This window comes from Phyllobates terribilis, unplaced genomic scaffold (assembly GCF_046119375.1).
Source record: "Phyllobates terribilis strain yellow unplaced genomic scaffold, ASM4611937v1 Scaffold_5__5_contigs__length_657084704, whole genome shotgun sequence".
NCBI lineage: Eukaryota > Metazoa > Chordata > Amphibia > Anura > Dendrobatidae > Phyllobates > Phyllobates terribilis.
Window position 1 is genome coordinate 184,617,197 of NW_027362765.1, and position 26,879 is coordinate 184,644,075.

The following is a 26,879-nucleotide window of genomic DNA, read 5'->3' on the forward strand; positions in this document are numbered from 1 at the left end:
AAATAAGCACATTTGGTATCGCCGTGCTTGGAAAAGTCCTATCTATAAAGCATTAATGTATATAACAATTTTTAAACTGTACAAAATGTAAAGAACAATAGAAAAAAACAAAATGCAATAAAAGTGATCAAAATCTAATATGTATACCAATATGGAACCAATTAAATGTGCCACTTGGTGCACAAAAAAAAAGTCCTCATACAGCTCTATCGATGGAAAAATAATACGTTATAAGTTTTGGAAAAAAGGAACAAAAAAAAATATTATTTTTTTACCAAATTCAGAATTATTTTAAGCCATTGAAATAATTAAAGACTATGCATGTTTTCTATTACTGTATTCGTACTAAGGACCCCTTCACATGTCCTGATATTTCTGGGACTGAAAAAAGCAGTACTTATGACATGGGGGTCCATGTGTACGTGTGTGTCATCCATGTGGCAGATTTGGGAGTGCAGATTTCGCTGGATTTCTTTTGGTGGGAGCCACATCAGTTTTCCAGAGGCTTTGTGGTACCAGTAATGTGTAAGGCTCGTATATTTATGTTAACAGATGATGAACCTGAGTGGGGCTTGCTCTTTTGTGGGTTAAGTAGAAGCTTTTATTGGTGGCATTTTGGGGAACAGAACATTTTGGATCACATTTATCTTGTGCTCTTAGCTAAGCACTTACATCCAAATCTACAAAATATGTGATTCGGATGAACCCCCCCTGAGGGATCCATTCATTATAATGAAGCAGCAGAGTTTCTCTGGACTCCGTCTGGCTTCTGTTCGGTAGTATCCAGCTTTTCAGAGGCTCACAAAACTGTGGTCGACCACGCTTTTATGCCCACTTAAAAAGATGAGCACCGCCAGATTATGAGCTAGACGGTGTCCACAGTGCCTCCATCTGCCTCATTACAGGGAATCTTCCGCCGGGGTTTCCGTCTGAATCACGTATTTTCAGAGATTTACACAGAAACCCCAGTGTAAGTGTAGCACCCTGAGGATTCGGCTGCTACAGGGGTATTGCACCTCACTCCAGAGGTGTGGTATTCCACTCCCGGGTAAGGATGGAGTGTGGGACTGAGCTCAGTAGGCTGCATGCACTACATACATCCCATTTCCGGGGGACAGAACGACGGTACTCCCACCAGTTTATGTGCAGGTACGACTGCGTCTGTCCCTGGCTGGAGTGGGAGGGGGGTGGAACATCCCAGTAGTGTAGGGGCAGATAGGGGGAGTAGTCTGGGTAAAGATAGGAGCTCATTGGGTGCTGGTCACCTGAGCTCACACATAGAGGGAGTATATAAGGTGGGCACCATCTTAGAACAGGGTGAGTTCAGTCAGGCAAGAGGAGCAGAGCAGAGGAGCTCAGCCAGAAGGGCTGACAGGGAGCTGTGGCTCCGGCTGGGCCCAGCTCCAGAGCAGAGCCTGCAGAGAGAGAGAGAGAGAGGAGTCAGAAGGACCCAGAGAGGAAAGAAGAAAGAACCCCAAGACCCCAGAATACAGACAGAAGGGTGAAGGGTTGGCGGACCAGGGTACCGGAACCCAAGCTGGCAGAGGCCAAAGCACACCTTAGCCAGGAACCGGAGGTCGTGGTCAGGATCTGCCACGACCCTCACCAAGTCCACTAGAAAGGCACACCAAGCATAGGGTCAGGGAACCCAGAAAAGGTGCAACCAACAAGAGACCCGAGGGAGCCGGACATAAGTGGATCCCTGGTGGGAACGGCCAGTAGAAAGGGAGAGTCAGAAAGGAGCTCAGGACCACGCTCCAGAATTGCCTGGGGGTTGGCCGAGTCCAGGACCTGGTGGACGCAGCACGGCTCGGGTGGTCACTCAAGGCCAGAGTGACCAAAAGAACACCAGTAAGTAAAAGCCCTGAACTGCATCTCCTGACTCTGAGTCTCCTTGCTGCACCTTCACAACCACCATCCTCCACGTCTGACCCCCTGAGGCTATACCCCTCCCGTTGGGGGTTATACTACCACAGCTGCACACACACCACCAGCCTCAGCGGACCATCCTGCAGCGGCGGCCTTTTGACCGCAAATCAACGGGTGGCGTAGTCGACACTAAGAACATCTGCAAGGACTGCCGCACACTGAGTTTGACACCCTGGGCACGGACCGGGTCACAGCCACTCGGAGACTACAACCCCCATCTGATCCGGCTCCGGGTATCCCTAACAACATGGCCCAGGGGGCGCGTCATAAGCGCTTAGCGTAGAGAGCAGGATAAATGTGAGCCGCACGTTACTGTGATCTTTGGGGGGCTGAATGAAAAAATCAGCAGCAGGTGAAGAATTTATTTTATTTATTTTTTACGCTGTTCCTCGTGCGGTATAATTGATTAGATGACTTTATTCTTCAGGTCGGTGCAATTACAGTGATACCAAATTTATATAGTTTTTTATGTTTGGCTGCTGTCACACACTAAAAGACGCTTTTTTTGCAAAATAAAGTTTTTGCTTCACCATATTTTGAGAGCTATAATTTTTCCATATTTTGGCCAGCAGAGTCATGTGACAGCTTGTTTTTTGCAGGACGAGTTGATGTTTTTATTGGTACCATTTTCTGGCACATGACATTTTTTGATCGCTTTCTATTCCAATTTTTAGGAGACAGAATAAATAAAAACCAGCAATTTAGGATATTATTTTTTTTTATGTCGTTTATCGTGTGGTTGAAGTGATAAGACAACTTTATTCTTCAAATATGTACGATTAGAGCAATACCACATTTATATATATTTTTTTTATGTTTGTCGCTTCTACACAATAGAAAAAATTTTGTTTTTGCATCATTATATTCTGAGAGCTAGAGCTTTTTTATTTTTCCACTGATGGAGTTTGTTTTTTACAGGACAAGCAATACCGTTTTCAGCAATACCATTTTTATTTACATTCGTCTTTTTCATTTATTTTTATTCCACTGTTTTTTCAGTGGTGTGATGGTTATCTTTATTTTAACGGCGTTTACTGTAGGGGTTAACTAGTGTGATAGTGTTATAGATCAGGTCGTTCTGGACGTGGCGATACCAAATATGTGCAATTCTTTGTTTTTACATAAATATGTGTATTTATTGGTGTCATATTTTTTATTCCTTATTTTGTGGTGGGGTTTTTAATATTTTTTTCAATCTTCATCTTAATTTTTTTTTTTTATCTTTTAACTTAGTCACGCTATGGGACTTTAACTTTTATTATTCTGATCACTGGTCTCATGCATTGCAATGCACCAGCATGAGACCTGAATATTACACAGGCTGAGCACCTATTACACCCTGTCTGTGACTGGGTGTGACAGGCCACCGTACCTGGCACACCAGGAGGCAATTGTTTGACCTCTGGCAGCCATGACAACCATCGGCTCCCCGTGATTTCAGCACGGGGTGCCGATGGGGTAAGAGAGTGAGCCCACTCCCTCTCACAACCTTCCTAATGTCGAGATCACTCTCGATCACGGCATCTGGAGGGTCAATCAGCCAGATGCTGTGCGGGCATTGTCCCTGGCTGTTACTGCAGGAGCTCGGCTTTTAGCTGAGCCAAGTTCTTGAGGGAGGTGCTGATATTTCAGCACCCCCTGCACGATTATGCTGTGATTGGTCAGTTAGATTGACTGACTAATCCCAGAAATCTGAGTGCGGGGACCGATGAAATGGGTCCCTGCATCTTTGTCCGTGCCGCTCAGCTGTCAGTGACAGCTATCGGCAACTGAACTGTCACTGCGTGTTTACACACAGTGATAGTTTGAATTTATGATGGACATAGCACGTCATGATGACACCCACTCATGACGTGCTGTATGTCATTCGTCGTAAAGGGGTTAAAAGTATTTATTGTTGTGTTATGCCACACAGATCTTAATTGAGACATGGGATTCTCTTTTGCCTGGAGTGTTTCTTTATTTTATTATTCATTAAGTTAAATTAGCTATATATTGGTTTATATACACTGTGTTTGACATTATGTAACGATTTTACCACATTTTGCAATAAAATTGGTTGCTTTGTAATATTTCTATATAACTGCATGGTGGGCCCCAAGAATGATTTTCCTCTGGTGTGCCCAAGGTACTCCAGTCCGACAGTGCATACAACTCTATGTATTGCTTTGGTTTGGTGCTTCTTCTGAGTCGCGTGAGCTTCTGTGCACCGAGTCAGAAATGCTACTCTAGCCAAGGACTGGAGTAGCATTTCTGGTGTAAAAAAAACACCACTACTTTGATGCATTGGATGGGCAGGGGTGACCATGCCCCATCCCACAATCTTCCTAGCTCAGCACTTATTGGCAGAGTTGATCCAAAGTGGCGTGAAAATGCCAAAAGTCACAGGTTTTTGTTTTTTTTTTGAGCAAAAATATTGCGACTTTTCAAAGCTTTTACGCCACGTTTGTGGAGTAAAAGCTTTCATGTATCAGTCCGATGTCTGTTTTCTCTCTAGACAACATATGGATAGATCATATTCTTTCGCACTACTCACATCAGCCTTTTGTTGACCAGTGATCCGCATAAAAAGTTAGGAGATATGTCCTACTCTGGTCTCTCTTCCATACATAACTTGCCATTCAAGTGAATGAATGTGTGAAAAACACAGCACACAAATGGCATCTGTGTACTGTCCTATTTCCACAGACAGGTTGCGAGTAGACACTTATGAAACCAACATCAATATTTTTTTTGTAAACGTGAAGAGATGACACAAGCACGGCAAAAACAAATACATAAACCAAAAACAGATGAAAAATGAATCATGACGCGGATGATAAACTATCTGTTTATTTTCAGAAGCAAAATGCACACAGACTTGTGAAAAAAGCTTGAGACAATTTTGATGGATGAGGCCAATAAGCATTATCCTACACAACCCACACAAGAGAAATAGAGTTCTATTCAGACCCAGTATACTGCAAAGAAGTATGTTGTACTTCTGAGGGGAGTTCTGCGTCATTTTAATACAACAGCAACTTAGGAGTTAGCAGGGGTTATCCAAGACTTAGGGTTTTTTTTTTTTTCACGACTTGTTAAAGGGTTGATTGTGACTTGTAGGATTGCTGCTTCCAAAAGTGGCGCTATAGAGTTCAAGTCCTCTTTTTCTCTGAAGAGACAATTTGCATGTTTTTTTTCTCCTATTAAGCTAACATACTGGCAGGTAGTTGCTAACGTCTGCCCTGCGACGATCAGCCTTGGTTCAGAGCATTCACGGACCGTTCCTGCCAATAATTCTCCTTCTTCTCTGTGACGTTACATCAAAAGAGCAGAGCCTTTTCTTCCACTCTGCTCTGTTTAAGGGGCGTCACTGCTAATGTCATGATGATTGGCAGCTGGCTCCCCGCTCCAATCTAGCTGTTAATCAACATGACGACGGCAGTGATGCCCGTTGACCGAAAGAGAAGGCTGTTAACGTGCCCTGTTAACGTGAGGTCAAAAGAAACAGTGGTAACGCCGCCTAAGATGGGAAAGATCTTCTCGGGGCAGAACCTAGCAGGTCGTTACCTACTAGTAAATCCCCGACCAATCAGCGAATCGTATTAGTGAGGACCGGGGAGCGGCGCTGCCTGTGCGGGTACTTCCGCTGCGAGCAGCCCGGAGATGACCGGCTGATCGCAGCAGAAGTATCCAGACCGGCGGCGCTGCTCCCCGATCCTCCCTTCACACTTGCCGTTGGGAGATCAGCGGCCCTAGCTGCTGATCTCCCGACGGTAGCCGCATGGAGGTCAGCGGCGCCGCCGGTCGGGGTACTTCTGCTGCGAGAAGCCGGAAGATAACCGGCTAGCACCGGTCATCTCTCGGCTGCATCGCCGCTGACCTCCATGCGTCAGATTAGCCGCTAACGGCCGCCATCTTTTTCTTAAATCCCGCGTCGCTGATTGGCCGCGGCCGGACCAATCAGCGAGGCGGGATTCCTTGGACAGAAGGACAGACAGACAGACGGGATAAGACGATTATATATATTAGATATGTGGACACATGATTGATAATACTATACCGCATGGAAACAAAGCAAATACATGGGACCACTGTTGATATATCCCCTGATCATTGATTCATATTATATTATACGTAGCATTAGAGAGACCACTGTCAAACAAAAGCACGTGTAACTGAGTTTGTTCATGAATATATATGTATCTGATTTCTGTGTATGGTATCCTATTTTATCCATTGCTTGAGGATCCATTAATAATACATGAATTGGGAGAGTAAAAAGCCACTGATATTGTGAGATATTATCCCTTCGGACTGAATGGGAATAGATAGCTTTGTGGCTTGTCAACATGTAGTTTGGCAAATTCCAGTCTGGCTTTTTTATGATTTTTTTTCAACAATGGTGTTCTCCTTGGTCGTCTCCCATGAAGTCCACTTTGGATCAAACAACGACGGATGGTGCGATCTGACACTGATGTTCCTTGAAGCTTGAAGTTCACAGAAGTTATCCTGGGCTCTTTTGTTACCATTTGTATTATCCATCTCTTTGATTTGTCATCAATTTTCATCCTGTGGCCACGTCCAGGGAGGTTGGCTACAGTCCCAGGGATCTTAAATTTCTGAATAATATGTGCAACTGTAGTCACAGGAACATCAAGCTGCTTGGAGATTGTCTTATAACCTTTACCTTTAACATGCTTGTCTATAATTTTCTTTCTAATCTCCTGAGACAGCTCTTTCCTTTGCTTCCTCTGGTCCATGTTGAGTGTGGTACACACCATGTCACCAAACAGCACAGTGAGTATCTGTAGCCCTATATACAGGCCCACTGACTGATTACAAGATTGTAGACACCTGTGATGCTAATTAGTGGACACAACTTGATTTTACATGTCCCTTTTTTGTCGCATTATTTTTAGGGTTACCATCATTTCTGTCGAGGACTATTTCATGAGTTTAATTTTTTTAAAAATTCTGTGGAAGCAGGGTTGAAAGGTAATGTCTGAATTTCATGTGTTCATTTTCACAGATTTTTAATTTATTATTACTTTTGTCAGATTCAAGCTATTTCTGTGACCATTGTGGGTTTTTCTTTCATTAAATGAGGGGTATCAACAATTTTGACCATCACGTGTGTATGTATCTGATTTCTATGTATGGTATCCTATTTTGTCCATTGCTTGAGGATCCATTAATAAAGCTACTGATATTCTGAGATATTATCCCTTCAGACTGAATGGGAATAGGTCACATTGAATGGAAGGACCAGCCAAAGCAATGGCTGTTTAATAGAGTGGCTATTAAGTACTCAAGCTAATATTTTTTGATTATAGAAGGTGCTAGAGACTATTGTATTGTTATCTACTTTATATTATGGATCTAAGGATAAATTTCGATATTATTTGATTATATACAGTACAGACCAAAAGTTTGGACACACCTTCTCATTTAGAGATTTTTCTGTATTTTCATGACTTTGAAAATTGTACATTCATATTGAAGGCATCAAAACTATGAATTAACACATGTGGAATTATATACTTAACAAAAAAGTGTGAAACAATTGAAAATATGTCTTATATTCTAGGTTCTTCAAAGTAGCCACCTTTTGCTTTGATGACTGCTTTGCACACTCTTGGCATTCTCTTGATGAGCTTCAAGACAGGGGCGGACACAGACTGTAGTGGGCCCCTGTGCAAGAAATTTTGGGGGGCCCCCCCTGCCCTTCATAAGGCAACAAAGTTATGTAAACATAACCCCCCATGTGCATCTCTCACCCCCCCATGTGCAGCTCTCATCCCACCCATGTGCAGCTCTCACCCCCCGTGCATCTCTTATCCCCCCCATGTGCATCTCTCATCCCCCCCATGTGCATCTCTCATCCCCCCCATGTGCATCTCTCATCCCCCTCCGTGCATCTCTCATCCCCCCCATGTGCATCTCTCATCCCCCCATGTGCATCTCTCATCCCCCCCATGTGCATCTCTCATCCCCCCCATGTGCATCTCTCATCCCCCCCCATGTGCATCTCTCATCCCCCCCCCATGTGCATCTCTCACCCCCCCCCATGTGCATCTCTCATCCCCCCCCATGTGCATCTCTGATTCCCCCCACTCCTAGTTAATTAATTGTATTTAAAAAAAATAAAACTTGTTATACTTACCCCCATGCAATCCCTGCAGAATCCTGGCGCTCGTCCACGTCGCTGCCACCAGGTTCTCCTGACGTTCGGCCATGTGACGGCGCCACATACATAGCCATCAGCTTTTGTTTTGGCCAAAAGATTTTTAAAGCCGCCACCACGATAAGGTAGACTCTTCTGGGCGGGCCCTACTCTAACCTATTAAAATTTTCTTAAAATATCCAATACTCTTTTTAGATATATTTTTATTTAGTTTTCTTTAAGGGAATGTGTCATATACATTTTTTTTTTAAATGACCAATAATACCACATACAGGGAATACCGCCACACCATGACCAGACCACATATTACCACAACATAGTGACCGAATAATACCACACAGAAGGGAGAAAAACTGCCACACCATGACCAGACCACATATTACCACTACATTACTAATATTACCACCACATTACTAATATTACCATAAGTGTCATTATACACGGGAGCTCTATACATGGTATGTATAACGTAAGTGTCCAGGTAATCTAGTGATCACCAGTGAAATTATACACAGGAGCTCTGTATATAGTGTCAGTGTACAGGTAATACAGTGACATTATACACAGGAGCTCTGTATATAGTGTACAGGTAATACAGTGATCATCAGTGACATTATACACAGGAGCTCTGTATATAGTGTCAGTGTACAGGTAATACAGGGATCACCAGTGACATTATACACAGGAGCTCTGTATATAGTGTCAGTGTACAGGTAATACAGTGATCACCAGTGAAATTATACACAGGAGCTCTGTATATAGTGTCAGTGTACAGGTAATACAGTGATCACCAGTGACATTATACACAGGAGCTCTGTATATAGTGTCAGTGTACAGGTAATACAGTGATCACCAGTGACATTATACACAGTGTACATGTAATAGACTGACTCACCGGTGACGTCTCTAGGTGAAGTCCTTCATCTTCGCTTTTCTCCTTCATCCAGCACAGACCGCCATCACTCGTCTCTGCATAAAATAACACAGTTATCTAGAGCACATTCCCCAACTTCTACATTACGCAGCTGAATACAGACGTGCATCCACCATCAATATATGGTTAGTTATTAGGCAACCTACCATTCCAAATATAAATTGTAATCCACCACTGTGCCCCCATTAACTGTAAATAGGCACTTAATATATAATTTAATTAGAACCTCTACTCTTTCCGCCAATTTGTTACCAGTCACACTCCTGCATCCGCAACGCCCCCTACTCTATACTTCCTGCTCCCCGCATTCAATATTTACATGCACCCCCTGCCCCAATTCATTATATCATGTCCGTGCTCTCCCCACCCCATCATCATTTATCATTTACTCTCCCCCACCCCACATTCGTTATGTGCCCCTCTCTCATCCCCCTCCCCCACATGTGCCCCTCTCTCATCCCCCTCCCCCACATGTGCCCCTCTCTCATCCCCCTCCCCCACATGTGCCCCTCTCTCATCCCCCTCCCCCACATGTGCCCCTCTCTCATCCCCCTCCCCCACATGTGCCCCTCTCTCATCCCCCTCCCCCACATGTGCCCCTCTCTCATCCCCCTCCCCCACATGTGCCCCTCTCTCATCCCCCTCCCCCACATGTGCCCCTCTCTCATCCCCCTCCACCACATGTGCATCTCCCATCTCATCCCCCTCCACCACATGTGCATCTCCCATCTCCCCCCCCCACACACATGTGCATCTCCCATCTCCCCCCCACCACACACATGTGCATCTCCCATCTCCCCCCCACACACACATGTGCATCTCCCATCTCCCCCCCCCACACACACACATGTGCATCTCCCATCTCCCCCCCCACACACACACATGTGCATCTCCCATCTCCCCCCCACACACACACACACATGTGCATCTCCCATCTCCCCCCCCCCACACACACACACACATGTGCATCTCCCATCTCCCCCCCCACACACACATACACACACACATGTGCTTCTCCCATCTCTCCACTCCTAGTTAATTGTATTTTAAAAAAAATAAAACTTGTTATACTTACCCCCATGCGATCCCTGCAGAATCCTGGCGCTCGTCCAAATCGCTGACAGCAGGTTCTCCTGACTTCCGGCCATGTGACGGCACCGTCACATGACCGGAAGTCAGGGGAATCATCAAGGCGCTGCTGCAACAGCGCAGCTCAGCGCTGAAATGTCCCGGACCCGGCGCATAGCATGGGGCCCCGGAGAGAGACGCACAAGAGGGGGGCCCCCGAGGGGGCCCCTACCGGCCGGGCCCCATACTGGAGTCAGGGCAGTCATGCCCTGATGGCGGCCCTGCTGGAGGCTGGAGGGGCCCCCTCTCCCTCGGGGCCCCCGTTCAATGAACCGGCTGCACGGGCGGTAGTTCCGCCCCTGCTTCAAGAGGTAGTCACCGGAAATGGTTTTCACTTCACAGGTGTGCCCTGTTAGGTTTAATAAGTGGGATTTCTTGCCTTATAAATGGGGTTGGGACCATCAGTTGTGTTGTGCAGAAGTCAGGTGGATACACAGCTGATAGTCCTACTGAATAGACTGTTAGAATTTGTATTATGGCAAGAAAAAAAGCAGCTAAGTAAAGAAAAACGAGTGGCCATCATTACTTTAGGAAATGAAGGTCAGTCAGTGCGAAAAATTGGGAAAACTTTGAAAGTGTCCCCAAGTGCAGTTGCAAAAACCATCAAGCGCTACAAAGAAACTGGCTCACATGAGGACCGCCCCAGGAAAGGAAGACCAAGAGTCACTTCTGCTTCTGAGGATAAGTTTATCCGAATCACCAGCCTCAGAAATCGCAGGTTAACAGCAGCTCAGATTAGAGACCTGGTCAATGCCACACAGAGTTCTAGCAGCAGACACATCTCTACAACAACTGTTAGGAGGAGACTTTGTGCAGCAGGCCTTCATGGTAAAATAGCTGCTATGAAGCCACTGGTAAGGACAGGCAACAAGCAGAAGAGACTTGTTTGGGCTAAAGAACATAAAGAATGGACATTAGACCAGTGGAAATTTGTGCTTTGGTCTGATGAGTCCAAATTTGAGATCTTTGGTTCCAACCACCGTGTCTTTGTGCGACGCAGAAAAGGTGAACGGATGGACTCTACATGCCTGGTTCCCACCGTGAAGCATGGAGGAGGAGGTGTGATGGTGTGGGGCTGCTTTGCTGGTGACACTGTTGGGGATTTATTCAAAACTGAAGGCATACTGAACCAGCATGGCTACCACATCATCTTGCAGCGGCATGCTATTCCATCCGGTTTGCGTTTAGTTGGACCATCATTTATTTTTCAACAGGACAATAACCCCAAACACACCTCCATGCTGTGTAAGGGCTATTTTACCAAGAAGGAGAGTGATGGGGTGCTACGCCAGATGACCTGGCCTCCACAGTCACCAGACCTGAACCCAATCGAGATGGTTTGGGGTGAGCTGGACCGCAGAGTGAAGGCAAAAGGGCCAACAAGTGCTAAGCATCTCTGGGATTGTTGGAAGGCCATTTCCGGTGACTACCTCTTGAAGCTCATCAAGAGAATGCCAAGAGTGTGCAAAGCAGTCATCAAAGCTAAAGGTGGCTACTTTGAAGAACCTAGAATATAAGACATATTTTCATTTGTTTCACGCTTTTTTGTTAAGTATATAATTCCACATGTGTTAATTCATAGTTTTGATGACTTCAGTGTGAATGTACAATTTTCAAAGTCATGAAAATACAGAAAAATCTTTAAATGAGAAGGTGTGTCCTAACTTTTTGTCTGTACTGTATGTATCCAATATTGTCCTAAACTAAATTTTTCTAGTTTGTGGTGTCTTTCTTTTTGAATAACATTTTTAATATAATATTAATAAAATAGTAATTTTAATATTAATCTCTAGTATTTGGCTTGGACAGTAACAGAATTGTACAGAATAATGCATAGATATTTGGATAATGTTGCCTTTGGAACATAAATGTGTCTGCGCCAATATGACTGTCCATCCTGCATAGAGAAGAAATATAGGGTGAGTAATGATTCTTGATTTATTTTTAGTAGGGCACCACGTTTACAAATCCTTACACTTGTTAATCTGCTGTCTGTTTCAGGATCATCTCCAACATCGTCCATCTATGTTCTGGCTGTACTCCCTGTTATCACAATTCAGTGCTAGTTCTGGTAAGAGGATTTAGTTACTTTGTGTTAAAGTGGAATAGATAAAAAAAAATTCTTTTCATTCTGTATGTGCTGTATTGGGGAGTGCAATTTATTCATGCCAGTTAAATTATGATTTCTAAGGACACATTCACATAATATAATGTGGTGTGGCAGAGACTTGCACCAAGGAACCTCGACAAAGACTAATCAAATAGACAAAAAAAAAAAACGCTACTTTTTTAACTAAATTAAACCTACCTTATGGAATGCAGTGTAAATAAACTTTATGTCCTAATTATAACTCCACGATATGCCTATGTGGTAGCAGGTCTACTGGCTTCCTGTGCGTTCCAAACTTCTCCACAGTCTTTGCTGCAGAGATGTTCAGGATCATGGCTAGTTTTGCTGCTCTTTAAGAGAAGGCACAGGAAGCCGCAGCCTGAGCCATCAAGACCATCTACTTTAAAACATAAAAAATGCTATGCATAAACGATTCCATCCAACAGCACCACATCCTGGGTGAGTGTGCACTTACTGTCATGAAGAATGTGCTGATGAAGAACCTCACAAATAAATGTGGGAGAATGAATATGTAAGCAGAGCACCAAATAGAGCCCACCCCACAGGCCACCCCGGAGCACGAGCATATCATTATCTCCAAACTGAAAGTAAAGATTACACAAGAGCCACAGGACGGATTTCATCATCCAAGGTATCATTTTAATCAGTGTAAGGTCGCCCACCTGATGTATGTAGTTTACTGAGCACAATCCTGCTGACAGGTGTGCTTTAACTGGCTGGCAATGTCAGATCATTGCCAATTGTAACTTCAGCTCAGTGAAGTGTTTACTCTGTGCTCTATATTTTGATATTCTGATCTTTTGTTGTCGGACCTAGGATTTGCCTTTCGACTACCCCTTTGTATAACTCCTTTTGCCTTTGACATATTCTGACTTTAGTTACCAGATACCAGACTTTGCTTCTGATTATCCGTTTGTCTTATTCCTCTATCTTTGACCTGGTTTCGTGGCTTTTGACCTCTTGACCACTCTGCCTCACGGCTAGTCCGTGAGTAGTGACTAGCGTCACATGAGCTCTTGAATTTGCTAACCTGTAGACCCCACTTCAGCAGTAGTCACCTCCACCAAAAGTGTACTGTAGCTGCAAATAAGATTTGCACAATGTTGAGGAGAAATTTGGGGCCATTCCTCCCTGCCGGTGGGTTTAAGTTCATTAATATTTCTGGGATGCCTTTGGTATACCGGCCTCTTCAGGTCATCAATAAAAGACATGTATGGTACAAGGTTTTTGTATTGCTAGCGTCATTTGATTGTGTTTGTGTTATGATCTGCTACAGGGACTAAGGAAAGACAGGAGATCTGTCCCTACAATAGAACTAAACTAGATCCCTACGATGTAACGGGGAACCTGATCCTGCGATCAGACCCGCTAAAGTCCTCGGCTAGTCTGTACGAAGACCTATAGATGTGTGGGAGGGATCCCTACAAGAACTAGGGACTGGGATAAGTTGGACACCTCCTAGCAGAAATAGTAGCAGTCAAAGACAAACACACAACAAAAAGCATAGAGGTTAGAAGACCTAGCAAAACTAACAGAGAACGGCAACAGAGCACCAAGCTAGATCAAGAGTAGTAAATACAATGAAGTCCAGCAAGGCCAGGAGGGCGGAGCCGGATTAAATAGGCAAAAATGGTCATGTGACCAGCAAACTAAAAAAAAACTAACAGGAGAGTTCTAACAGTACCCCCTCTTCTAAGAGGATCCTCCGGATCCCCTAGGCCCAGGCTTACCAGGAAACCTCCTGTGAAAAGCTCTGACAAGTCTGGAAGCAGAAACATCATCCGCCCTCACCCATGAGTTATCCTCAGGTCCGAAACCCTTTCAAGCGACGAGATACTGCAAACTCCTTCTATACCATCTAGAATTTTGGATGCGGGAAATTTCATATTCCCCGTCCTCCACCACCGGAGGAACAGTGGCAGAGGCGTCACCATCCGACACATCAGCTTTTTTCAACAGAGAAACATGAAATACCGGGTTAATCTTCCAGGACGTAGGAACCTCCAACCTAACAGCAGATTGGTTAACTATCTGAAGCACCTTAAAGGGCCCTACGAACTTGGGACCCAATTTTTTAGAAGGAATCCTCAATCGCAGATTCTTAGAGGACAACCAAACCATGTCACCAACAGCAAACAAAACCTCTTGCCGTTTCCTATCAAAGTACCTCTTAGATTTTTTGTTAGCCTCCTGAAGATTACCACGTACCTCCGTCCAAACTCTCTCCAAATCACCGGAAAAACTCTCCTCCTCAGGCACAGCCGAAACCAATTTGGAGAATGACCCAAAAGACGGATGTCTCCCAGAACAACAAAAAAAAGGCGAACACCCAGCAGAAGAGGATGTATGGTTGTTAAGAGCAAATTCAGCAAGTGGCAGAAACTCAGACCACCCCTCTTGATTGTCTGCCACAAAACAACGCAAGAACTGCTCAACATCCTGGTTCTTCTTTTCTGTCTGGCCATTAGACTCAGGATGATATCCGGATGAAAACGAAAAATGAACTCCCAACCTGTCACAAAAGGCACGCCAAAAACGAGCCACGAACTGAGGTCCCCTATCAGAAACAAAGTCAGTAGGAACACCATGAAGTCTGACAATTTCCTTGACAAAGACCTTAGCGAGTGTCTTAGCGCAAGGCAGTTTGATGAAGGGAACCAAGTGACACATCTTGCTAAAACGGTCCACGATCACCCAGATGACTGTGAAACCTTCAGAGGGGGGAAAGTCAGTAATAAAGTCCATAGCCAGATGTGTCCAAGGTGCACTAGGAACCTCCAGAGGGCAAAGCAACCCCGCAGCAGGAGCATGCGAAGACTTGGATCTAGCACACACAGTACATTGGCGCACCCACTTAATGACTTCCTTCTGCCATCCAGGCCACCAAAAACTGCGACCCACAAGTCTCTTGGTCTCAGAAATTCCTGGATGACCTGCCAACCGAGACTCATGACACTCAACAAACAAATCTCTCCTAAAGGTCCTAGGCACAAACAACCTCCCATGGGGAGTGTTAGATGGGGCATTCTCCTGAGCTTTAAGAATCTCATCCTCCAAAACGGAATCCAAAGCAGCAATCACAACACCTTCTTGTAAAATGCTCTCCTCTTCCTCCTCAACACCGACCATGGGAAAAAAGCTGCGAGACAAAGCATCCGCTTTAACATTCTTGGTACCCGGGATGTAAGTAACGGAAAAATTAAACCGCGAGAAAAAAAGTGCCCACCTAGCCTGACGGGCATTCAAGCGCTTGGCAGCATCAAGATAGATCAGATTTTTATGATCAGTGAAAACCTGAATGGGAAATTCAGCACCTTCCAAGAGGTGACGCCAGTGTTCAAATGCGAGTTTAATAGCCAGCAATTCCCGATTACCAATATCGTAATTAAGTTCAGTCTCAGAAAATTTTTTTGAAAAAAAGGCACAGGGATGTACTCCATCCTTGTTTTCCTGAGACAACACCGCACCGACCCCCACCGAAGAAGCATCAACCTCAACCAAAAACGGCTTAGTCATATCAGGCTGCATAAGGATGGGAGCAGAGGTAAACCTCTCCTTTAGAAACACAAAAGCTTCAATGGCCTCAGAAGTCCACTGAACCGCATTAGCACCTTTCCTGGTGAGATCGGTCAGCGGTTTGACAATAATAGAAATTTTTTTTATGAATTTTCTATAATAATTGGCGAAACCCAAAAACCTCTGTATCGATTTCAAACCAATAGGCCTAGGCCATTCCTGCACAGCTTGAACTTTAACCGGGTCCATCTCAAAACCTTCACTGGAGATAATGTAGCCCAAAAAACTAATTCTCTGTACAGCGAACTCACATTTCTCCAGCTTAGCAAAAAGCGAATTGTCCATTAATAACTGTAATACCTCACGTACGCTCCGCCAATGAGACTCCAGATCAGGCGAATAAATCAGAATGTCATCCAAATACACAACCACATTTTTGCCGATTAAAGGTCTAAGGATGTCATTAATAAGATTCTGAAAAAATGCTGGAGCATTGGTAAGACCAAAAGGCATCACCAGATTCTCAAAATGACCCACAGGAGTGTTAAAAGCAGTCTTCCATTCATCACCCTCCTTCATGTGCAACAAATTGTATGCCCCCCGGAGATCAATTTTAGAGAACCACTTGGCCCCCACTAACTGGTTAAATAAATCAGGAATCAATGGCAGTGGGTAAGGATTGCGTACAGTAATTTTATTAATCTCACGAAAGTCCAGACAAGGACGTAAACCGCCATCTTTTTTTTTTACAAAAAAAAATCCAACAGCCACAGGAGACTTGGAAGGCCTAATGTGACCGGCGGCCAAGCTTGTCTGTATGTATTCCTCCAAAGCCTTTCTCTCAGGAATAGTAAGATTAAATAAACGACTTTTAGGAAGAGTCGCTCCAGGGACAAATTCAATGGTACAATCATAGTCTCTATGGGGAGGCAAAATTTGTGACTCCTTCTCAGAAAAAACTCTCCAAAAATCCTGAATAGGTACAGGTAATTCCCCTTTTTCCACCGCAGCAATACGTCCGTTACAACACTTGTCATAACACTTAGGGCTCCAGGACTTAATTTCATTGGTAGACCAATCCAGTACAGGATTGTGCAATTTTAAACAGGGTAACCCCAATATTACTGGAGAAGGCAAATTATCCAATACCACCAAATCCAAATTTTCTTGATGAATACCATTAATAGTGAGGGGAAATTCACAGACCTTATGAGTAACACTCTTCAAGGGAGAGCCATCAACAGAAACCACAGCAATAGGGGATGACAAAGTTTTAGGTTCTAATCTAAGTTTTTCCAAGAATCCCCCATCAATCACATTCAGAGTAGAACCACAATCCACAAAAACCCGAAATTCAATTAATTCATCCTGAGCAGCAGTAGTAGCAGATAGGAATACTCCCTTAGAATTTAAACAGGCAATACGTGCATGACTGACCATTTTTTTTTCTTTCTTCATACGAAGCACACAGTTCTTAATAAAATGACCAGAATTTCCGCAATAGAAGCACAAGCCTTCAGAAAGCCTGCGGCCTTTTTCCTGAGAGCGGGGTGCCATCGCCCCAATCTCCATCGGCTCTCCATTGTCAGCACAGACCCTCTCAGGACTCGGAGCTGACATAGCAGAGGATTTGCTCTCATTAACCCTTGCACGCAGTCTCCTGTCCACCCGTATAGCTAATTGCATTGCCTCCTGCAAGTTTCCAGGTGTGGGATAAGCAATCAGTAAATCCTTAACCCTTTCACCTAGCCCTGCAAGAAACAAGCTTTTCAAAGCTGAATCGTTCCACCCCACCTGGGCAGACCACCGACGGAAGTGAGAACAATATTTTTCCACATTACCTGATCCCTGCCTCAAACGTCTCAATTCAGGCTCAGCAGATGAGACACGATCAGGATCATCGTACAACAAACCCAAAGCAGAAAAAAAACTATCCACTGATCTAAAGCACGGATCACTAGGTTGGAGAGAGAAGGCCCATCCCTGAGGATCTTTGCGCAAAAGTGACATTATGAACCCTATGCGCTGTGATTCATCACAAACGAAAATACAATAAACAAGCATTTTTAAAAGAAAAAAAATCTTGTTGTTCGCCAAAAAATAAATCAGGCAGACGTACCTTTGGTTCCACAAAATGTGCTCCAGAACAGCTACTCACGTGTTGTTGGAGCTTGGCCACCTCCAGAGAGAGTCCCTGCAAGCGTTGAGCCAAATCTTGAACCGAGACCATGATGGAAAACTGGAGGTCTTTCCTTAGAGAAATTTTTTTTTTTTTTTTTTATGGCTGGACTTACTGTTATGATCTGCTACAGGGACTAAGGAAAGACAGGAGATCTGTCCCTACAATAGAACTAAACTAGATCCCTACGATGTAACGGGGAACCTGATCCTGCGATCAGACCCGCTAAAGTCCTCGGCTAGTCTGTACGAAGACCTATAGATGTGTGGGAGGGATCCCTACAAGAACTAGGGACTGGGATAAGTTGGACACCTCCTAGCAGAAATAGTAGCAGTCAAAGACAAACACACAACAAAAAGCATAGAGGTCAGAAGACCTAGCAAAACTAACAGAGAACGGCAACAGAGCACCAAGCTTGCTCAAGAGTAGTAAATATAATGAAGTCCAGCAAGGCCAGGAGGGCGGAGCCGGATTAAATAGGCAAAAATGGTCATGTGACCAGCAAACTAAAAAAAAACTAACAGGAGAGTTCTACCAGTTTGTCTATAACTGACTTTCTTAAATAACAATAATAACAATATTTTTTTCAGTAACTAAAACAGAAATACAGTTAATTCCAAAGAATTTGCTTTTTTTTTCTTGAAACTGTACAACATAGTTTGCATATTGACTAGAACAGAAATCATCATATACATTGCTTAAAAAACTTGAGAAAACACTCAAGCACAACAATATAAGGCCAGATTCACACTTCTAACATTTACAATCTGAGCACAGATCATGTTTTCTGGACATGACACATGTCTCCTGACCCATGTGAACACCCTTATAGGCATAGAGAAGACCATTGGCTGGTCTGGACATCATGTACTTGGACTGCTAATGTTAAAAGTGTGAAACCAACCTAACTCTAAGCCAATCAAACTTCAGTGATATCAATCTGTAAAGTAAGTAATTTTAGATCAATTTCACCTGCTTGGTGAAAACAAAAGTGGCACCAGGTGCACTGGAGGGGCAATAGTGAGACATCCCCTAAAAAGGAAATGGTTTTGCAAGTGGTGGCCACAGACAATCACATTGTCCTTTTCACTAACAAGAGGTGATACCTGTAGCCCATTCAGGTTGCACAGGTAGACCAGCTTCTCCAGGATGGCCCATCTGTAAATGCCATTATAACAAGGTTTGCTGTGTCTCCCAGCAGTCTCATGAGCCTAAAAATGACCTTCAGTGGATTACTGGTGGGCATGTTTCTGAGAAATAGTTTCTATTAGCGTGATATGAGGGCCCAACGACCTGTAGGGGGACCCTTGTTCACAGCCCAGCACTGTACAGCTTGATAGGCATTCGCCAGCAAACACCAGAATTGTCAGTCAACCATTGTTATTTTCACCGATGAAATCAGGTTCACGCTGAGCACATGTGACAGATGTGAAAGAATCTGAAATCACTTTTGTGAATGTTATGTTGCCTGTAACATCATTCAGTAACAATGGTTTAGGTATTGAGTAAGTGATGGTCTGGGGTGGAACTACTAATGCAGGAAAAGGAATATGATGTCATTGGAATCACTGAAACTTGGTGGGACGATACACATGATTGGAATAAAAGGCTAAAAGGATACAACTTATTTGCAAGAAACAGACTTGATAAACGAGGAGGAGGTGTTGCATTGTATGTTAGAAAAGCGTATATCTGCACAGAGATTGAAGCTTCAGAGACTGGGAGTTCTGTGGAAACTGTTTGGGTAAGAATACAAGGAGAGAACAACGGAAAGGACACCATTGTAGGCGTTTACTACAGGCCACCTGGGCAAGCTGAAGATATGGATGAACTCTTTATGTATCAAATGACCAAGTTCTCCAAAAAATATGACGTAGTGGTCATGGGAGATTTCAACTATCCAGACATTTGTTGGGAATCTCTCTCAAGTAAAACTAACAGGTCAAGCAAATTCTTATCCTCTCTTGCTGACAACTTTATCTTCCAAAAGGTAGGGGAGAAAACAAGGGGATCTGCTACTTTGGATCTAATCCTTATAAACAGGGAGGAAATGGTTGAGGAGGTAAAGGTGGCTGGGACCCTAGGAGGCAGCGATCATGTTATTATAGAATTTTGGATAACTAGAGGAGGAAGACATGTGAAGACTCAAACTTCAAGGTTAGATTTTAGAAAGGCAGATTTTAAGAGACTCAGAAAGAGAATAGGAGGGATCCAATGGCTGGATGTCCTTAAGGACAAAAATGTCCAGGAAGGATGGGAAATTTTTAAAAATGAGATTCTCAAAGCACAATCGTTAACAATCCCGAAAAGTAGGAAGAATGGGAAGCATTTAAGGAAACCAGGATGGATGAACACAGAACTTAAACACATGCTAAAAAGAAAGAAAGAAATGTTTATTAAATGGAAAGAGGGAGGCATATCTAAAGAAGATTATAATGCAGTCTGCAGATCATGTAGGGCACGTATCAGGTTAGCTAAAGCTGACAATGAATTAAGGCTTGCAAGAGATGTCAAAAGCAATAAAAAAGGATTTTGGGGGTATGTCAAAAGTAAAAGAAAAGTCAAAGATGCTATAGGATTTTTACAGGATGAAAATGGAGAAATGGTAAGAGAGGATGTTGAGAAGGCCGAACTTTTTAATTCCTATTTTGCATCTGTTTTCTCTCAGAAAGAAAATGTAACATCAACTGATCTTCACTGTCCTTTTAAAGGAATAGAGGAATCCAAGTTATCTGTAAACAGAAAGATTGTGAGGGAATATTTAGCTAACATAAATGAGTTCAAGTCTCCAGGTCCAGATGAGTTACACCCCAGAGTACTGAAGGAGATCGTAGAAGAAATTTTAGAACCACTCTCCATAATCTTTGAAAATTCTTGGAGAACAGGAGAAGTCCCAGAAGACTGGAGAAGAGCAAATGTTGTTCCTATCTTCAAAAAGGGGAAGAAGGTGGACCCAGGGAACTATAGGCCGGTGAGTCTGACTTCTATACCAGGAAAGATCTTTGAACAAATTATTAAACAACATGTATGTAAGTACATGGATAAGAATGAAGTGATTAACCAGAGTCAGCATGGGTTTGTAACTAACAAGTCATGTCAGACTAACTTAATTTCCTTCTATGACAGAATCACTGACTGGGTGGATCAGGGAAATGCTGTAGATATAGTATATCTTGACTTCAGCAAAGCATTTGACAAAGTATCTCACACCATCCTTATTGAAAAAATGACCAAGTATGCAATGGACCAGGCAACTGTTAGGTGGATTCATAACTGGCTTAGTGATCGGACTCAAAGGGTGGTTGTAAATGGCTTCACATCCAGCTGGATGAATGTCTCAAGTGGGGTACCACAGGGCTCCGTCCTGGGACCTGTATTGTTCAACATCTTTATCAATGATTTAGATGAAGGAATTGAGGGTAAACTGATTAAATTTGCTGATGACACAAAGCTAGGAGGGATAGCTAATACTAGAGAAGAGAGAGAGAGGATTCAAAAAGACCTAAATAAACTGGAGCAGTGGGCAGCAACCAACAGAATGGTTTTTAACAGGGAAAAATGCAAAGTGCTACATCTGGGCAATAAAAATGAAAAAAGCATATACAGAATGGGAGGAATAGAGCTAAGCAACAGTACATGTGAAAAAGACTTAGGTATACTAATAGATCATAGACTGAACATGAGTCAACAGTGTGATGCAGCAGCAAAAAAGGCAAATACAATTCTGGGATGTATTAACAGAAGCATACAGTCTACATCACGTGAAGTCATTATCGGTCTTTACTCCTCTTTGGTCAGACCTCATCTGGAATACTGTGTACAGTTTTGGGCACCACATTTTAAAAAAGACATAGACAAACTGGAGCAAGTTCAGAGAAGAGCGACCAGAATGGTGACTGGTCTGCAAACCATGTCCTATGAGGAACGGTTGCAGGATTTGGGAATGTTTAGCTTGCAAAAAAGAAGACTGAGAGGAGACTTAATAGCTGTCTACAAATATGTCAAGGGCTGTCACATTGTAGAAGGATCATCTTTATTCTCATTTGCACAAGGAAAGACTAGAAGCAATGGGATGAAACTAAATGGGAGGAGACACAGATTAGATATTAGAAAAAACTTTTTGACAGTTAGGGTGATTAATGAGTGGAACAGGCTGCCACGAGAGGTGGTGAGTTCCCCTTCAATGGACGTCTTCAAACAGAGGCTGGACAGACATCTGTCTGAGATGATCTAGTGAATCCTGCTTTGAGCAGGGGGTTGGACCAGATGACCCAGGAGGTCCCTTCCAACTCTACCATTCTATGATTCTATGATATCCTTGAAGTGTCTCACAGAACTCCACGTGATAGCCAATAGTACCCTGACTGCTGTTAATGCACTGGGATGAAATCCTCAGAACCTTTGTCAGGCCTTACGCCAGTCCAGTAAGTCCTAAGTTCCCTCTGGTGAAGGACAATTGTTACATGCAGAAGTAGTGCTGTTGCAGAGTGTGACATGCAGAAGTAGTGCTGTTGCTTTAAAAGCATTCAGCACCTATAAGAAGTAACACAAGCACATGAGACAGGAAGTGTTGTGCTCTAGAAGCATCCAGCAACTAGAGGGGTTAACACAGTCACAGGAGAAGGGTAGTGTTTTAGCAGAGCCCCAGGGGGATTGTGGGGAAGTTGTTTACTGTCTGGCTGGAGCCGAAGAGAAAGGTGGTGTGTGTGTTCTGTATCTCACAGAAGCGCCCCTGCAAGTGAAAAGGATTCAAGTCAGGAGTGAAGCTAAGCACAGGTCAGGTAGAGTTCCTGAACTAGCAGTGCAGATTATTGTCAGGCAGAAAGATAAGGACTAGAAGAAATGGTGTCACAGGGATCATCTCCCTTACCAACCCCCCCCCCACCCCCATCTCACTGTGCTGTAAAGAATGTTGTGTTCATTAATGTGCCTTTGCATTATAACGGTGCTGTCCTGCACTACTGGGAAGACTTGAACTGCTGTGCTGCTAAGGAAACTGTACTGTTTGTCACTGGAGCCTGTTGCTCATAAGACTTAACTTGCACTGGCTGTGCGGCTTCTTATTAAATGCTACTGTCCTACCGTTTATGAGAACTCCTGTCAAGTGTGTCTGGTCAGCAAGTGAAACAACCTACGTGTCTGTGCCTGAGGGTCAATACCCCTGTGTGCCTGAGAGAAGCTGCAGCACATGGTCTATGGTAGCCCTGAGTAACGGTTCCCCCAGGAATCCAAAGAATTCATGTAACCTGTCTCGCCCTTATCTGAACCTAGCGGCGTGCGTGTAACATTGGTGGCCTGTACGGGGAATCCTGAGCGGGAATTAGCGTGTAGAGGGAGAAGACGAAAAGTGTGTGGAAAAACACAGCAGCACAGCACCTCAACTCAACTCTGCTACACCAGTTAAAAGGCACCAGCCCTAAAGAAAAACTCACTAGCAGCAATGGATGTGGAAATACAAATGGACAGAATTAGTGAGCTGCTTCTTCAGTCAACCTGTGAAGAATTGAGAACAATAGCAGAACATATAAAGATGTCAGTAGAACAGATTTCCAAAGCACACAACCGCAGGCAACTGTTAGCTGTCATTAATGTAAAAATGGATGAGCTGGGGGAGAAAGAAGCTGAAGACGTAATGGGGACATTCCTCCAGGAACTAACACACTTTCTAACCAGGTAGAAGTTGGAGGATGGAGGAGCGGCACCAATTACCAAAAGCGGGAATCTCTGTCCACAGACTGAACTACAGGAATTGAAAAAACAATTCAAAGCCCTAACAACAGCCCTGCCGCAATTGACCAAAACATCTGAACGGGTGATAGACTCAGACAGAACCTTTAACCTGCTCGGGTTAGATAAATCAGGGAGACAGTCCTCTCTAACACCACAAATCACCATAAGGAAAGAATTCAAGATCCTGGTACAGATTGGAGAGTGTGAACAGAAAGAGATACTGTCTTATAGGAACTTGTTGCGCCAGATCAATGCAGGCTTACAGAAAGGCTACCAGCGAGATGAGATCGTCGAGGGGGTGGTGAAAGCGATCAGTCCAGGACTGAACTTCCGTAGTATGCTAGAAATGAAAAGTCAATTGACCTTGCAACAGCTGAAGATGATTTTAAAAGGGCACTATAAAGAAGAGAGTACTTCAGAATTGTTCCACCGACTCATTAACCTCTCACAGAAAAATAATGAATCACCCCAAAATTTCTTGTTCAGAGCAATTGAACTGAAGGATAGACTGTTGTTTGCATCCAGAGATGTGGAAGCGGAAGAGAAGTTTGATGCTGGACTAGTCCAGAAGAAGTTCTTGAGATCATTGGGAATGGGGTTAATCAGCAAAAACATCAAGTTGCAGCTGAAACAGTACCTAGAAGATCCTGGCATTTTGGACGAAGTCCTAATTGAAAAAATGAATGAGGCAGCTAGCTTGGAATCAGAGAGCGAACAGAAGTTAAAGAAAGGCTCTGCTCCTAAAATCACCAAGATGAGTTAGCTGAAGTTGGAGACGCCCGGTGGCCAGTCCGAAGATCATCATAGAGACCCTCCAGTGCCACCTCCGAGAGGGATCCTTAAATCACCAACAAAAGAGAGGCCTGGCTGGGAGAAAGTAATAGGAGAACTGCGAGCCGAGTTGATTGAGATGAAAAAGTTGATTCGTTCCAGGCCAGAACCGGTATCCCTCAGACCCAGAAGTGGATTCCAAAACAGAAGATACCCGGCTTGTGAAGCATGCCATTCATCAAATCAGAATACGGTGTGTGTCCACTGTCTAAGATGTGATGAAGAAGGACATTATGCCAAGGAATGCCAATGGTCACGATCATTTGGGTTAAAAGACAGGAGGTTTCCAGTGCGGGGCGACTGGTAACCGTGACACAGAGGAGGCCCCAGAAGCAAATCCAAATCTCATCAAACCCCAGAACGGCACATGAGGTGAAACGGCTGCGTCAGTACTATCCCCAAGTGTGTTCCCATCTACAACAGCTGCAAGGGAGACAGGGGCATCAGTTACTTAATGCCAAGTGCGGAGGTCAAACGATGTACTCCTGGGAGGAGGATTCCTCGGTCAGTAAAGATAGCCTCATCAGCCTAATCGGTGAAAGGTGCTTTATACAGTGCCAGCTAGATGGACTCCTAGTAAAAGCACTGTGGGACACAGGAGCTCAAGCAAGCCTTTTAAGTGAAGAATGGAGAAGGCGCTACCTGCCAGACACTTGTCTTCGGTCACTAAAAGAACTCTTGGGACCAGTGGAACTCCACGGCAAAGCCGTCAACCAGACCGAAGTCCCTTTCATAGCCTGGGTGGAAGTGGCTTTCCACCTCAGGGTCATGAAGAACAGCAACACCATCGAGCTTCTGGTACCTTTTCTCGTGACCAGTGACCAGAACATGGCAGAGGATCCTATCCTGGGTAATAATGTAATCAGTGAGGTCATCACAAAACACAAGACAGGGGCATCGGTGGTGGATGCAATCACCACATCGCTCGCCATACCCAACGCCATGGCGGAAAATGTGATTCATACAGTAAAGAAAGCACAGAATACAATGGACTTAAAAGAAGTCAAGGTAGGCTTGTGCCCAACCATCATCCCTGCAATCCAAATGGTGGGGGTGAGGTGTGGAGTCCGGGTAGAGCCGGGAAGAAAAGTCCAGAACAGACTGTTCGTGCCAAAAGACTGTGCTTACGATTTTTACTGGTGGGTTTGCTCGAGTGACAGTACTGGTGATGAATACTACGAAACACGAAATCGTTAAAAAGGTATATCCAGCCAGTGTGAGACCAGCCCAGGGGTCTACAGTGAATTCAGCCTCCCCACCAAGGAACAGGAGTTTCCCATGGGAGGAAATTGGGCAACCCACCTCGGGGTCCTGGGATCCCCCAGTACCCCTGGAACACTTGTGTGCTGAAGATCTAGCGGTAGGAAAACAGATGCTGAGAGAAGAGTGTCATGCGTTCTCCAAAGATGACTCTGATATAGACTGTATCCCGTCTTTGCATTTGAAAATCAATTTGAAAGACACGACCCCAGTAACCAGAAGTTACATGTCTGTGCCAAAACCATTACATCGTGAAGTGAAAGAATATTTACAAGATCTCATCAACAGAGGTTGGGTCCAAAAGTCGAAGTCGTCTTATTCCTCTCCTATTGTCTGTGTTAGGAAGAAGGACGGTACGTTGAGAATCTGTTGTGATTACCGGGAACTAAACCGAAAGTCAGTACCTGATTGACACCCGATACCAAAGATCCAAGATATGCTGGATAGCCTATCAGGAAGCACCTGGTTCTCTGTCCTCGATCAGGGTAAGACATACCTCCAAGGGTTTGCCGAAGAGTCCAGTAGACCCTTGACAGCATTCATCACACCATGGGAATTATAAGAGTGGATCCGCATACCGTTTGGGCTCAGTTCAGAAGGATTGAGGGACGATATCTGCCAGACGTACTTGGATGACACTGGGTACACAGCAAAACCTTCTGGAAGCATGTTGAACGTGTAAGGACCGTATTACAACGGTATTAACAACACAGAGTTGAGTTGACCCCAAAGAAGTATGAACTGTTCAAAAGACAAGTCAAATACTTTCACAATGCAATGTATATATACTTCTTTGTATGATAGTCTGAGGAGGAAATCAGATCAATTTTGAAATGCGTTGCTGTCTTTATAATAGTCCATATACACTGTGTTCCAAATTATTATGCAAATAATATTTTCTCAGATTTTCCCAAATTACCTATATGAATTGCAGTCATTGTAATTTTCCAGTCAAATAACTATTAGATTACAATTGAAAGGTTTTTGTACAAACTGCCTATGATAACAGTATATTTTTAAAAAAATAAAAAACTCAAACTGCACTCAAAATGCATGTTTCAAATTATTATGCACA